The 16,629-nt window shown below is 47.7% G+C and overlaps 1 protein-coding gene across 1 annotated transcript in view; it reads right to left on the bottom strand.

Moving 5' to 3' along the window:
• Positions 1-15,634, bottom strand: part of Rph3al (rabphilin 3A like (without C2 domains)) — a 143,398-nt gene extending 127,764 nt beyond the window's left edge. Inside the window, exon 1 of the mRNA XM_076936291.1 lies at positions 15,508-15,634. The gene's annotated coding sequence lies outside the window, so the exon portion shown is untranslated. The remainder of the gene's footprint in view (positions 1-15,507) is intronic.
• Between the last annotated feature and the right edge of the window lie 995 nt (positions 15,635-16,629).

Raw genomic sequence — 16,629 nt, 5'->3', positions numbered from 1 at the left:
CATAGATAGCCAGTTTACAGATGAGGAAATTGGAGGAAGCCATCACACAGGGCCCCTGAGAGTGAAAGCAATAGAATCAGGATGAAATCTCCGGCTGAAGCCCTCTTCCTGTGAGTCAGTGGCTTAGCTAGGCTCCCACTGGCCAACATTCTCAGACCAGTCGACTAGGCCCCTCTGGTCCCGCCCTTCCCCGACAGAGCCTTAATTGTCTTCACTCCTAGAGATCTCTCTTGAGATGGTCATTACTGGCCTTGCCTGTAGGTCAGAATCCAATTACCTTCTGGTAAACAGCCTGCAGGGATTCCCACCTGCCATGTTTTGGAACTAGCTGCAACTTACAAGTCTCTTCATGACTTGTACACCTCAAGCAGGTTCCATTTCCAGCTGAGCCTTCTTCTGCTGTGTACACTCTTCTGTGTGCTGTCTGTCGCCCAGGCTATCGCCAGGATCCCAAGGTCCCCACCCTGCATCTGTTAGTAGAGCTCACACCTGAGAATACCACACAGTAGTCCTTCTTAAAGGCCATGGACTCCATAGTGCAAGCCTCTGACTGTGCCCTGAGCTATATCACACTGGTCTAGGCTCTGGACATCAGGTCTGCAAAGTGCAAGGTCAGCACACAGTTGCAGCCTCGTTGCCCCTGACCTATTCTTTCCACCCTGACCTCTCTGTGTGAGCTGCATGAGGACTTTCGTGTCTACAATGGCAGCTGCAATTTCCTATGGAGCCTTTGCATTTTCAACTATTCTAGTTTGCTAAATTATTAGTATTTCCAGATCATTCTATCAAGGGTGACTCACTTCCCCTTGACACCAGAACCTGAGAATGAAGTCAGGGAAGTCTAAGGCCAGGCCAGCCCACAGGGCACTTCTGCACACATTCATAAAGGATGTTCCTATGGAGACAGCTCTGTGCCAGCCTATGGTTAGAAACCATAGTAATAGCCAGGCATGGTGGCAGATCCCTATAACCCCAGCACTGGGAAGGTTGAGAAAGACTATAAATTTCGGGCCAGCCTGGTTCACAGTAAGACCCTATTTCCCCCAAAACAAAAGGGAAACCAGTTATCATCATAGAACATTGGAATGGTTAAAACAAGATACTTTACATCCTTTGTTAACAAACTGCCATCATAAACCACTCAGCTCAAAGCTGTCTTCTACATGGGGTCTCCATATGGCACCCAACCTACAGAAGGGATTTTGGTGTACCCACCATGTCCACAACCAGCAACAGCTCTAGCCAAGCAAGATGTTCACACTATTCAGTGGTACCTAAGGGATAGCTGGAATGGATAACATTGAAATCCGAATCCCTAAGGTGATGTTGGATCTTTGTGAAGTGATCGGACCCTGAGGGTGGGACCCTCATCAATGAAATTAATGATCCTATAAAAGATGCCTCAGGGGACAGGGAGACACTCAACTGGCAAAGCACCTGCAAGCATAATAACCTGAATTTGGATCCCAAGCACCCATGAAAGAAACGCAAAGAGTTGTGGAACCCAACTGTAATCCCACTGCTGGTGAATGCAGAAACAGGAGAATATCTGGGAGTTGTTGACCAACAAGTCTAGCAAAATCAACGAGCTACAGGTTCAGCAAGAGACCCCATTTCAAAAATAAGATATTTAGGGAGTCTCTTGGACAGTCTAATCAACAACTCAAAAGGAAGCTTCTTATGCCTGGTATTGGGGGGTTTATTAGGTGGTCTTTGGCTCCTGGAAGGCACATTGTCAACCCAGATGAGAAAATTTCATTTAAATTATGTATGTAGATTTATACATAGAATTAGACATATTATAGTCTTTTTAAAAGATAGATGGTTGATAGTACGATTCCTTATATCACCTATAGCTATCACCCTTGGCTATCCCTCAGAAGTGGAAGCTAAGTCCCTATTGCTGAAGATACCATGCAACTTCAGATACAGAGCTTCAGAAGTTCCTGAGCTGGAACTGACCTGAACACTAGCTTCATAGTACAAGTAGGTGCCATGCAAGCTTCCAAAGGAGGGAAGCAACCAACAGTCCTACCCAGCTAGGACTCACATGAATCACAACAACCCATGATAACTCTAAGGTACATGTATCTTGGTGGTAACCAGCAACTCTATAATTGGACTTAAGACCTGCTCAACAGGCTGGAGAGATGACACAGCAGTTAAGAGCACTGACTGCTCTTCCAGAGGTACTGAGTTCAATTCTCAGGAACCACATAGTGGCTCACAGCCCTCTTCTGGTGTGTCTGAAGACAATGACAGTGTACTCAGATATAATAAATACATGCCTTTTTTCCCCTCTTCTCTTCTTCCTCTTGCTCCGGGCCCCTGCTCGCTCCGGCCCCTCATCCCTCCCCCCCCTCACTAAATAAATGTCTTTTTTAAAAGACATGGTTAACAACAGTTAAAAACAACAACAACAACATGCATAGTACTGGGAAACTCACTCAGCCTCTAAGGGCTAGTGAAGTCAGGGGTGTTGGAGAAGAACCTACAACCACTACTTTATTAAGCCCAACTACCGTCCTTACATCCATAGATAAGTGAAGTCTTCACGCCTCATCAAGAAAACTTATTTTTGCAACAGAAGAAGACCATTATAGAAACCCACAACCAATGCAATGAAAATGCAGAGTTGTGGATCCCAGTCCCAGTGGACACAGCTACACTACTCCCACACCTAAGGCTCAGGGAACACTCTGGAAGGGGGGACGGTGGAACAGCACAGCCATCTGTGTGAGCTTTGAGACAACCGGGGCGGCTTACCATAGGGGCTCCAGATAATTTCATATTCATCTCTGACCTTTCCTTTGCCAACTTCACCCACGGTTCCTCGCCCTTGATCAAATACTCTCCTGGACCTTGACATTAACCAGGACAAGCACTGTGACAAGTCAGAAACCAGTTGAAATAGGGTCGTTCCCTGTCACTAACCCGTGTGATTTGATGACATTAAAAAGAAGAGGGAGAAAGAAAGAAACCAGAAGGGAATTCATTTCCTTTTTTACTTTTAGAAGACACTGCTCAGAGCACAGCCATTTAGACAGGAACCTTCTAGAGCACACAGTCTCCGGGATGGTGGGGGGAGAACTGCTTTCGCTGGAACCCTGGCTCTGACCCCTGACCCCAATACCCCCTCATCTGATATGCTGTCCATTAAGGAGAGAAAAGGATGAACCTAGGCTCCAAAAATGAACTGTGGGGAATAACATTCACTCCTACATTTCTCCTTCTAAATTAAGCCAGTGTTCTTCATTAACTTGCCACAGGGGACTGAGGGAAAATTGTTTTAAAACTCAGAACTAAATTTAAACTAAGTAAGGGGAAAAACAACAACAACAACAACAACAAACCCCACCAAGACCAGATGTTTAAAGCAGTTTGCCATTAACTTTTGGAAACCCTGGAAGAAGATCAGGAGCAAACCCAGGGGCTTTTGCATAAGCATATCCACCAGTTCATTCCTAGCTGGTTGTAAACTTTTCCAGTTAACTTTCTTTTTTTAAAAAGATTTTGTTTAAATTGAGTGCCCGTGTGACTGTCTGTCACGTGCATGTGTGTGCAGGTTCCCATGGAGGAAAGAGAAAGGTGTCAGATCTCTGGAATTGGAGTTACAGGTGGCCTGGGAGCTGGGACAGGGTCTCTCAATATAGCCCTGACTGACTGACTGAAAAACCACTGTGTGGACCGGGCTGTCCTTTGTCTCACAGAAATCCACCTGCCTCCACTTCTCTAGTTCTGGATTAAAGATGTGTACACCATTCAACGCTAGCTGCTAATTAACCCTTTTCTTCTTATTTATTTTATGTGTATCAGTGTTTTGCCTCTGTGTATGTATATGCACCACACATGTATATAATATCCATAGAGGTCAGAAGAGGGTGTCAGATGGCCTGGAATTACAAATAGTTGCAAGTCACTATGTGCTGGGAATTGAACCCAGGTCCTCTGCAACAGTAACACATGTCCTAACCACAGAACAATCTCTCTAGTCCTTCCAGTTAACTAATAAATAGTGATTGCCTCCTTGAGGGTTTAGCTAATCAGCCCAAGAATACAACTGTCTAAGTAGAGTTTGTCACAGGTCTCTGGATGCAACTCAGTGGTAGAGCACTCACCTAGCATGTAGAAGGCCCTAGGTTCACTCCCTCACATCAAAACACAAAACAAACAAAAACCACACAGAGAGACTAAAAAAGGATCATATAACAACCTTGGATTTGGTATTAACCATTAGGCAACAGATATATAGTTGGTGCTTAGCAATGAGAGAGGCACACACCACTGTCTTTGGTTCTAGTCATCGTATGTGCGTCGTCGTATGAATGAAGCGGTCTGGGCCTCAAACTGCAAAAGAAGATGACCGGAAACAGCACTGTGTTTTAGATGGTGCAGGCTCACCGAAGAATACAACTATTTTATTCTTCAAAAGATGCTATTAAGAGTGAAAAGCCACTTCCCAGAGAAGAATTCACAACACAGAAGTAGGTGTTAGATTAGTGCCACCACAGGAATGTGTGAAGATCTGCTGTGAATCAGTGAGACTCGGGGGGGGGGGGGGGGGGGGGGGTACAGGAAAGTACAGGAGAGTAAATGAGGAAACACAAACAACGCATAAACACTGCACCCCCACAAAACAACCACAACCCCATGAAAACCAACGCACTGCCAGTATAAACCACAACGAGAGACTCATGTGCTCGAGCCAGGCAGCATAAACTCAAAGTGTGGTTGAGGTGAGAGGGGTGGTGAGAGGGGCAGCAGGCACTCTGAAAAAAACACACAGAGCTTCAGACTGTTCTTCCACTCTTGAGACAACAGCCCAGAGAACTTGTACCTGGAAAGGTACTGGCCTCAACCTGGGAAGATACAAAAAGGCCCGTGCCCATCTGCAAATGGAAGGGACAAACAAGGTGGGCATTTTACTTACAGTCATAAAAAATAAGCTAGAGCCACAGGCAAGGCTATAATAAGCTCCAGAACTCACACACACACAATGATGCATGCACACATACATGCACACACGCACATGCACATACCAATGTGACTGTTAGTAATACATTTGACTCTACTTACAAAAGCTCAAATGCATGCAAAACCAAACTACATTAAAGCTATAAACCCACATAGTTATGCTGTAAAGAGCAGTTAGTGACTATATATATATATATATATATATATATATATATATATATATAAATAAAAATTCCGGTCAGCATGTCCCTTGGGAACAGGGTGGATAGATCTGTTTAAGAAGAGATATAAAATCAGTGTGTAAGTGGAACACTACTCAGCTATTGAAAACAAGGACATCATGAATTTTGCAGGCAAATGAATGGAACTAGAAAATATTATCCTTATGAGGTAACCTAGACCCAAAAAGACATGCATACATGGTATGTACTCATGAGTGGATATTAGCCATAAAGCATAAGGTAACCATGCTATGCTCCACAAACCCAAAAAAGACAAATAACAAGAAGGGTCTAAGGGAGGATGCTTGAATCTTTCTCAGAAGGAGAAATAAAATAGATATCGAAGGTGGATGGAGAGAGGGGAGTGGATGGGTGAGGGGATGGGGATGGACACAGGGCAGGGGGACTGGGTGTAGGAAGAGCAGGGGAGAGTGAACAAAATTGGTGGTGGACAAGGAGAGATATCTCTAGGATGTGCCAGAGACCTGGAATGTGGGGGCAGGGATTCTATGGGGGTGACTCGAGCTAAGACTCCTAGCAGTGAGGGATATAGACTCTTAAGTGGCTCAATATCCTTTAGGGTGACAGGACACCCAGTAGAGGGATAAGAACAGCAATCCACTCATGAAACCTTCAACCCAAAATGTGTCCTGCCTAAAAGACATTCAGGGAAAAAGATCGAGCAGAAACTGAGGGAATAGCCAGCCAATGACTAGTCCAAATTGGAACCCATCCTATGGACAGAAACCAACCCCTGGCACTATCAATGATACTCTGTTGTACTTACAGACAGGATCCTAGCGAGCATAACTGTCCTCTGAGACGCTCCACCCAGCAGTTGATGGAAACAGATGCAGAGACCCACAGTCAAACATTAGATGGAGCTTGGGGAGTCTTGTGAATGAGTTGGGGGAAGGATTGAGGGACCCAGGGGGGATAGGAACTCCACAGGAAGACCAACAGAATCAACTAACCTGGACCCTTGGGGGCTCCCAGAAACTAAACCACCAACCAAACATGGGTTGGACCTAGCACCCTCCTCTCACACATATGTAGTAGATGTGCAGCTTGGTCTTCATGTGGGTCCCCCAACAACTGGAGCGAAGGCTACCGCTGAATCTGTTGCCTAACTGTGGGTCCCTTTCCTCTAACTGGGCTGCCTTGTCTTGACTCAGTGGGAAAAAATGTGCCTAATCTGCAGTGTCTTGATCTGCCTGGGTGTGGGGATGCCAAGGGGAGGGGGAGGGGAAGGAGCTGTGTGAAGTGGGGGTAACTGGGACGAATGGGGGGTTGATATTGGGAAGTAAAGTAAATAAATAAGCAAATTAATGAAAAAAATCAGTGTGTAAAGTCAGGAATATACATCTGCCTTATCAGTCTGTTCAAACTGCTCATGTGTGTCTGTACTATTTTGTATATATATTTAGCAATTTTTTTAAAAAATTAATAACTTCTAAATGGTACTATGGTCCCAGCAACTCTAGAGGCTGAGGCAGAAACTTAGCTTGAGTTCATGAGTTCAAAAGCAGCCAAAGTAACATAGTAAGACTTAAAAGGAAAAAAAAAGAGAGAGAAATCAATAACTTTTATAAAAATGTCAATAATATCCAATCACCAAGAAAATGAGAGTATGGAGGGTAGTTCAATAGTAAAGTGAGTTCCATCCCCAGCACCACAAGAAAGGGACGGAGGGAGGAGGGGAGGGAAGGAGGGAGGGAGAAGGAGAGAAGGGAGGGACAGAGGGAGGAGGGGAGGGAAGGAGGGAGGGAGAAGGAGAGAAGGGAGGAACGAGGGGAATGAGGGGGAGGGGAGAGAGGGAGGGGAGGAGGACAAGCTGAAAAACAGCACTATATTCCTAGGAGCAACAAAACCCACAGACACTGGCAGGCTGGCAGGCTGGCAGGCTGGCTCAATGAGCCACCAAGCCTAAGTTGGATCCCTGGGCCCCACATGATAGGAGGGAATCACTTCCACATTCACACACTAAATAAATATGTAATTTTAAAATTGTCTTCAAAACACCTAAGAGGAAACGTGCACCACCCCATTTAAAAGGCAACCGTGAAACTTAACTGGGCGCTCTGACAGGAGACAACAGAAATGAAAACTGGACTACAGGGAAGACTACGTCCCTGGGCTGGAAAACTCCATCTATTTATTATTGCATAAATGCAGTCCCAAATGGAATGTTAATGATACGTGTAGAAAACGCAATGAAATCATTATAGACTTCATAAAGAATAATGAACACATAGGCAAGCATAACCAAGGAAATTAGGAACAAGGGTTTGCACGTCCAGACGCTAATATAAAGTCATGATGAAAATGTGAGAGCAAGGCAAGGTGTGGCGGGCCATGTCTGTGATCCCAATACAGGAGGCAGACCCGGGGTATAAAGAGCTGAGAGTCACCCTCACTATAAAGTGAATTCCAGGCTATTCTAGGTTACACAGTAAGGCCCTGCCTCAAAACAACAACAACAAAAGATAAAGTGACAGAGGAAGAAAAATAACAGATTCAGGAAAAAAAAAAAAAAAAAAAAAAACAGAAAACCTGGAAACTTACATGTTTGTATACTATAGCAAAGCTGACATTCCACATCCATCAGAAGGAGGAAGAATGGACCCATCAAATCTAGTGCATCTGAGGGCTGAGGGATGTGGGAGAGAGGAAGCTCTCAATATCTGCTTTTTATAATTGATTGTTTTTAATTTTATGTGTATGAGTACACTGTCGCTCTCTTCAGACACACCAGAAGAGAGCATGAGATCCCACCGTGTGGTTGTGGGAATTGAACTCAGGACGGCGGGAAGAACAGACAATGTTCTTAGCCTCTGAGCCACCTCTCCAGCCCTTACTTGAATTTTTAACAGTATGGCTATACAGGCTATACAATTCTGCTTCTTTGACAGGCTCTAGAATCATGATGGAGAAAAGCCTCTGGGCACACCTGTGAAAGATTACCTTGACTGGGTTAACTGGGGCAAAAAGATCCTTCTTAAATGTGGGCAGTACCATTCCCTAGGCTCAGGTCCTGGGTTGCATCAGAGAAAGCTGAGTACCGGCAGTCATCATTTCCTGTTTCCTGCTTGCAGATGTCACATGACCAGCTGCTTCCTGCTCCTTCAGCCACTCCCTTCCTGCCAACGAGGATGGTAAACTCAAACTGTGAGACTGTCCATGCTTCCTTAAGTTGCATTGTAGGTATTTTGTTGAAGCAACTGGAAAAGTAATCAGTACAGAAAACTGGTACGAGAAGTTAGGCCGCTGCTGTGGTAAGTCTGTGGCTCTTAAGCCCTTGGAACTGGTTTGTAGGAGGGATGAGAAGAACTTGAAATTTAGGACGACAAAAACCCTCAAACACTGTCAACAGCAGTTAATGGGCCAATCTCTGGGAGTTTGGAAGACAAGAATATGTGAGAGACATGGACAGCGGAGCCTCTGCTAATAAAATCAAGGAAGCATCTTACTTCCCATTCTAAACCAAAATAAATGCAGATAAGACTGGAGAGGAGCTTGAGACAGAATGGAAAAGCTGAATTACAGAAAGGATCCTGAACCTGTGAGATCTTGCTGTGTGGGACAGGCAAGGCTTAGGGTAAGGTCTGTACAGTGAGTTCTGCGTCAACCAGGAATACACAGTAAGACCCTGTCTCAAAAACAACAAACAAAATATAGGGCCAGATTATAGCTCTTCGGTATGGCACTTGCCTGGCATGTGAAGACTATGTAATCCCTAGCACTACAAAAAGAAAAAAAAAATTTAAAGTAAGTCATGCTCTGTAGTGATTTAAATGAAAATGGCCCCTATAGGGCCATAGGGAGTGGCACTATTGGAAGACACAGCCTTGTTAAAGGAAGTGTGTCACTAGGGGTGAGCTTTGAGGTTTCAGAAACGCAAGCCAGGCTTACTGGCTTACTCTTCCTGCTGCCTGCAGATCTGGATGTAGAACCCTCAGCTACCTCTCCAGCACCACGTCTACTTACATGCTGCCATGATCCCCACCCTGACAGTAATGAACTAAACCCCTGAATGGTAAACCTCTGAATAGTAAGCCTCTAAATGGCTTACCCCAATCGGATGTGTTTCTTCATAATAGTTGCATGGTCATGGTGTCTCTTCACAGCAATAGAAACCCTAAGACATGATCTTAAAATGGATGAACTTAAAAAAAAAAAAAAAAAAGAATGGACCTTGTAATACATATACCTTAGAGACTGACAATTATAGAGTACTTGCCTGGCATGCCCAAGGTGTTGTGTTTGATTTATAACACACATGCACACAGACACTACACACACACACACACACACACACACACACACACACACACTGCATCCACAGTGATCATCTTTTCCAAGCCTCAGAACCATGGATGTACAGCCCAGGTCCATGTGAAATTTCTCCTTGGTTTCAGCCTGCACTGTATGCCTTCGTTTTTATTGTTTATCTTTCCCATTAAATCACAGCCTACCATTGAGATAGCTGTCCCTCTCACTGTGGGCACTCAAGCCAAATCGAATGGTCACCTCATCATGATGGAGGAGACTCCTGAAGGATGCAGGAGGCTCTTTAACTCCGAGATGCTACATCTCGGTGAAGCAGAGGATCCATTGTCGGCGACTTGGGACCAGTAGAAGAGCAAATCTCACAAAGCCTAGCATCCAGTCAACTGCTCAGATGGGTCACGCCCCAAAACAAAACCACACCAACAGGTGAATGAGGCAAAACCACGACTGACAGGACAGGGCACCAATCACAGTTCTCTTCCTTGACAGGCAAACACCAGCAGCTTCATAACTGTGCCACAATGGTCATGGGGACATGTGACTGACTGTCCAGGGTCTAGGAAGTGCCTTTACATAAGGTGCCCACGTGGTACCTGCAGTCTTACATAAGGCACTCGGGTATTTTTAGCAGCATGGAAATGCAGCTCGAACAGAGGGGCGCTCTCGAAGCACAGCTGGGCTCTGCAGTCTGCCACAGGCCTCGCAATGCTCTTTTGCTAACAGCTCGCTCTGAGGACTGACTGAGGGCTGAGGGCTGGGCCGGGTCTCCTAGAACATCCAGACCCAGAGCCTGCAGTTCCTCCAGGGAGACCCAACCCCTGGTAACTAGCCAGTGTGGATACATGTACCCTCACCCTTTCTCTCCTGGCCCATGATGGGAGGAGGATGGGAGCCGTGTCCATGCCAAGTAGCCACCAGATAGTTAAGTGATCTCCCCTGTAGACAGAGCCAGTGCTGTGCAAAGGGCACCAGCAGAGCTAACCCTGGCTCTCCCAGCACCCCCAGCCCCAAGCCAACTCCTTCTAGAACATGGAAGTTCACTCTCATGTCACCTCCCACGTGTCGCCAAAAGCCAAGGTTGTAGGTAGAGTCAGTGAGGTGAACGGCTCGTGCGCTCGTTCTATAAGAGTTGTCTTCACACCCCAGGGTGATGTCACTGTGGCCTTTCTTCTGTTTTAGTGTATTCTATTGAAGTATACTATATACACCAAAGGACACACAAGTGAGTTCTAGGTTTAGGCCACAGCTCAGTTGTTAAGTCTTTGTTTCCATGTATAAAACCCTGAGTTCTGTTCTCAGTAAAAGAGTAGGGGAGTGATAAATTCTGACAGTATAAACATAACACTTGACCAATAAAATTAAAAGGAAAAAAAAAAAAAAGTCTGGTGAGGCCAAGGTAGGAGGATCGCTTGAACCTGAGTTCAGGGTCAACCTGGGCTACATAGCAGGTCCTGCAACTATCCTTCCACCTCTGGGGTAGCACTGTGTTAGCTTGTAATTCGCTTTGATTTCTGCTTGTGTGACTCATGAAGCTGTTAACTGCTCATTCTCACCTGTAATGAGGTTCTAGTGTCTACATGTGCCCTGGTTTCTAAGGACTCCGAGTCCTCTCTCCTATAATTGGCTATTTACTGATGTCAGTCTGAACCCTCTTGGAACATGCCTTTCCGCTGCTGTAGATTCTTGCTCAGGAAGAAGCACTGATACAGTGTTGCAAATGACTGTTCTACACCTGGAATCTTAGAGAAGCCGGTCTGTTCAGCCTCCCTGTTCACCCTTTCAGTATTAAATCATGGCCCTTCCATTGGCCATAGAGCCGCATACAGAGCCTTAGTCAGAAGGACAGACATCCCAGGATTGAACTCCACCTCCATCACGTACTTGCTGTGTGTTATCTGACAAATGCTTAACTTCTCCGGGAAGCATATTCTTACCTGCAAAATGGGGATAATGTTAATACTTCTAACTTTCCTTGGCAGAGAATTAAATAAAGAAAGCACAGAACTAAATAAGGAAACTGCATCTGGGAGCACTTGGTCCATCTTTCTTTCTTTCTTTCTTTCTTTCTTTCTTTCTTTCTTTCCTTCTTTCTTCCTTTCTTCCTTTCTTTCTTTCTTTCTTTCTTTCTTTCTTTCTTCTTCTTCTTCTTCTTTTTTTTTTTGGTTTTTTTTCGAGACAGGGTTTCTCTGTGTAGTCCTGGCTATCCTGGAACTCACTCTGTAGACCAGGCTGGCCTCAAACTCAGAAATCCGCCTGCCTCTGCCTCCCAAGTGCTGGGATTAAAGGCGTGCGCCACCACCGCCCGGCTCCATATTTCTTTCTTATCCTTTTTCTTTCTTTCTTTTTGTTTGTTTAAAGTTTTTTTAATGACTTATTTATTTTTATATTGATGTTTTGCCTCTGTGTGTGTGTGTGTGCGCGCACGCGCCACACCCTGGAACTGGATTTACAGACAGTTGTGAGCTCCCATATGGGTGCTAGAAATTGAACCAGGAAGAGCATCCAGTGCTCTCAACCGCTGAGCCGTCTCTCCACCTCCACATTTGGCCCATATTAATAGCTTGTGATCACTGCCCAAAGCATCCTTGTCTCCCTCACATCCAAGGTGCCGTGTTCTGGGTGGTGTCCATGGACAAGGCCTATAGACAGCAGCAGAAGAAAGCTGGCTTGCCCTCCCCCGGAGCCCTTGCTGTCCCTCTTTCCTGACAAGCATCCAAGACAGCATAGCTTCTACCTATGGAGCACTGGGTATCTCTCATAAATGTGACCTAAACCAGGGACATCACCCTGGGGTCATCCCTAATGGCTTGCCAACTGCCTGGCTACAACCTGCTGGGACACAAACAGTACCCAGAAATCACTGGTTTGAAAAAACAAAACAATTTAATTTCTACGCAAAAAGAAAGTGAAGTGGAATATTTAATTTCTTCAGGCAGCAAACACAGAAAAAGCCCCTCCAAGCACATAGTGCAGAGGCCTGGGAGCAGGAGACTTGGGCCTCACACGACTCGTTGCTATGGTAACAGGATTTCACAGCAAGAGCTCATTTTCCTATGACAGTGGCCTCCAAGAGAAGGGAAGGGGGCCTCCCAAAGAAACTTAGTTGAAGATTCAAAAAGGTGACTGAAAGTGTCCTTAGGGGATGGGCACTTAGGGAACTCTGGAAGGTCAGACCTGAGGACCCACCCCCATCCCAACAGAACTCTCTGCTCCACAGCTCTAAAGCCAGATCAGAAGCAGCATGTTTCCAGGGCCTCCCTGACTGATGTCACAGCCTCTGGAGCCAAGGATTCCATTACCTGTCTGTCTGTTATCTAGTCCTTTCCTACAGTTCAGAAGAGTCCCAAGCCACCAGTATGCCCTGCACACCAGGGCCAGATACTGAGGGGACGCTGGAGATGTAGAACACATACACCTTCAGGGCAAACAAATCCCTGTATCTAAAGACAGCTTGGAGCCAGAAGGATTGAATTCCACCTCAGCGCTGCCCACCCGCATACAAGCTGTGTGAGTCAGACAGGTCCCTGGCCCTCTCTGAGCTTGCTTCCTGATAGGCAGAATGGAGACAATAATCTTGGTATCCACCTCTCTGAGTGCTTCAAGAACACAAAAACCAGTAAAGGCCTGGACCCCTTGGTACAGCGCCCAACTCAGGACACAGAATGTCCACTCTTGGTTGAGGAGCCAACGGCAGAGAATGCTCAGGATTTAAACTGCATAGAACACAACATAACCAAGCCGCTCAGGAGCCTAGAGGAGCAGAAGGCCAAGAATCTGGAAGAATGAGCAGCTCTCTGGGGGAAATTTAGTTTGAGCAGGGCTCCAGGCATGGGGTGGAAAGTTCTCAGAAACTCGGGGTCACTTACACCCCCGAGTCAAGGAACACCTACAGGATGTGCAGTGCTAAGGATCCAGAGGCAAACCGGAGAGGCGGAAACAGTGTGACAGCTGTGGTTAAAAGGATGCAGAGTTAGGAAAGGGATCCTGGACCAGTGGAATTCCAGGCAGGAGGATCAAGCTTTCTCAGGCAACAGCACCTGAGCCAAGTAGTACAGGGAGGGACAAGGGTGACTGACCGTGAGGGGAAGAGAGAAGATTCAGGATTGGAAACCAGTGTGAACAAAGCCCAGGACTGAAAGTCCAAGAACCCAGCAAAGGAGCAGGCCCCAAAAGGCCTGAGGAAAACCGGAGACTGAGGATTTCTTAGAGGTCAATGACAGGGTCAAAAGCTACTCCTTCTAGAGGTGACATGTCTGATTGTTTGCTGCATGCAGACTGGCAGCAGAAGTCAGTATTCTAGCCTACAGTATTCTTGTTCCAGGTCAGGGCCAACCCATCCCAGAGGGAGAGAGGCCAGACCCCTCAGAGGCAAATGTAGTCGGATAGAATGAGAAAGGCTCCTGTCTGAGACACCCGTCCAGATTCAGACTATTCTTGAGTGACTGTGGGGCACCTCAAGAAAGCCTGGACAGGACTAGGCACGAGGTAGTGTGACCCGGAAGCCTCCCCAAGGCCACTGCGTGAGAAACCATGAACTGGGCCTGGAAAGCAGAATCAAGAAAAGAGGGCTGAAAAAGAAATAACTGGGGAACAAAAGGGAGGACAGCCTGCCCAGAAATAAGACTACCGGTAGGGAAGGCTGCAAAACAGAGCCCCCCCCCCCCCCCCAAGGTGGTGGGTAAGGGAGTGGAGACAGGAGGGTGGGAGGCTCGCTGGAAAGCCAGTGGCAGAACAGCAGTCTGGGCTGCAGGGTTAGAGAGGAGGACAGCAGCAGGTGCTGAGCACTTCTGGAAAATGTGACAGTGAGAGCAAAACTTACAGCTCACCTGCTTTTTTCAGTTGGGAGCCAAGCGGCTGTCAAGAGGCAGCCATGGAAGGCGCAATCTCTCCGGGTTGGGGCGAGACAGAGCCTGAACTATAAGGGGTGGCTTCTCCTAGAGGCTTTTACCTTGCTCTGGGGCCTCAGGGACACTTCTTTCCCTCCCCTGCCCTCTGCTGCCACGAGGATCAATAGCTTCCCCGCAGCACAAACCGACTGACAACGACTTTTCACCTGGATCCCACTGGCTCAAATTTCACTGAGATCGAGTTTTCACTTTTAGCATCCCACCTTTTCCCAAGGGGACCGCTAAGATGTATCAGACACACGGGTGGAAAATCGGGTCACTCTGCTCTGCTCAAACTCAGAGTTCGCAGACCGCCTGAAACCCCTGAGAGCTGGCAGGGAGGGTCGCCATCCTGAGCTCCCGGTGGCGCCCCGCGTGGATTGAAACACTCTCCCCAAACCTGTCTGACCACAGGGAGGGGGCTTCCAGGGGCAGAACCGGCTGGCAAGGAGGACACCCTCCACCCTGCACACTCAAAGGCTCCACGTGCTTTCGGATTCTCACTCCTGAACGCCAGCCAGCCCGTTTGAGACCAGCGTCCAGGGCCAAGGACACCCCACACAAATGCCAGTCACCCAAAACATTGGATCCCGCCCACACCACCCCGGCCGGGCGCTGAGGGACCACGACGGGAGTCACCACCTGCAGGCCCCTCCCGCGCCCGCGCGCGCTCGCTGGGCTCCGCACTTGTTGACTCACTCCCTGGCGCTCTCGCCCCAGCGCCGCCTGCCGTCCGCACCTCCCGCGCCCCTCCCCCACCGGCCGCCCGCACCCCGCGCCGCTCCGCGCAGGGGACACACCCGGGACTGCGGGAGGTACATCCTCCGCTCCGAGCTGTGGGCTAAACCCTAGGAGTAAGAGCCCGCCGGCGGAGCGGACCGCAGCGCTGTCCCGGGACAGATCTCGTGCAGATCAGAGTCCCCGGTAACCGAGGGAGAGAGAGGGCGGGCAAACCCAGGAGGGCAGCTGGCCGCCAGGTCCCCACCCCAGGTTTCAACATCTCCAGGATCAGAGCTCTAGCTCCGGGACCATCACGTGCACGCGCTCTAGCCCCCATCTTGGAGCCAAACACACACACCGGGGTCCCGAGAGACTGGGCCCCAGAAATGGGGTAGCCCCACTTTAGCCACACTTACCTGGGGCTTCGCCCCGGTCGGGCGCGCTCCCTGGCTGCCCTCTGGTGGCCACCTCAGGTACCGGGCGAGCGCCCCGCCCCGGTCCGCCCATCTCTGACCTGAGACCTGTTCCTGCCAGCTGAAGAGCCCTGGCCTGAGGCCATCTGATAGGCACCATCCTTTTTAGAAGGCTCTTCTTGGCACGGAGTGGATCTCGAGGGCTCCTTTTAGTTGCAGATAACGAACAGCTCCGTCTTTTTTAAAGGAGTTTCAGGCCTCTTCTAGCAACCCCAGGAGGCAAAAAGATAAGGTTTCTGGAAACCTAACACTAGCTGGTGTTCAGTGTGTGTTTGTGGAATGAATGACTGGAGGAGGCGCGAATGGATGCTACAGTCTGCAAAGGAAGAAGCCACCCAGAGCCTAAGCTCTTGTCTGCTTTGTCTTGACTCTACCAGTTCAAAATGAATCAAGCTGTATTCATTTCTAGCCGCTATAAGCCTGAATGGTGTATGTGTATCCAAGTGGAGTGGAGACATCTCTCCAACCCCTTAGACTAAATGCTGAAGAAAAAAAAAAATCCTGAGATGGTCTTGGACATCAGTAGCCAGGTGAAAAGCCTGAGACTCCTGCCATATTAACTTAGCAGCCTCCATTAGGTCAAATCAACTTTCATCTGGATTCTGATTTTCCCTATGGGAAATGTGATCTTGTGTGAATCTGTGAGACCTGCCAGGAAACTTCTTGTAGTACAGAGATGTTGTTTAGCTGCCCTAGCCACTGGAACAAGGGACTGGATGTGTTACTCCGTTTAATTTGACTTAATGTAAATTGCCACTGTGTGTCAGTCTTCTCTGCAGAAGGGAGAGAAGAACGAGAACTGAATGCCGGGAAGCCCCTAACCCAAGGCTGGCTCGTTGTAAGGGTCAGTAGTTGGGGATAGTAATGTCATCGTCTCCACCCTGGTCATTTCCCTAATCCTCAGATCTTAGGATGCAGGGCTACCTGTCCACCCACAAGCTCCCTTCTAGGAGTCCCTCACAGTACAGCATGCATAGCCTGTTACAGCACATCCAGTTTCTGAGGTGACCCAGCCTCTCTTTGGAAAACCAGCCCCTGAGGAACTGGTTGATACTCCAATTGCCT

Source organism: Arvicanthis niloticus, chromosome 6 (assembly GCF_011762505.2).
Source record: "Arvicanthis niloticus isolate mArvNil1 chromosome 6, mArvNil1.pat.X, whole genome shotgun sequence".
NCBI classification, from domain to species: domain Eukaryota; kingdom Metazoa; phylum Chordata; class Mammalia; order Rodentia; family Muridae; genus Arvicanthis; species Arvicanthis niloticus.
The sequence above is the reverse complement of the archived record's forward strand: the minus strand, read 5'-3'. Positions and strand labels throughout refer to the sequence as shown.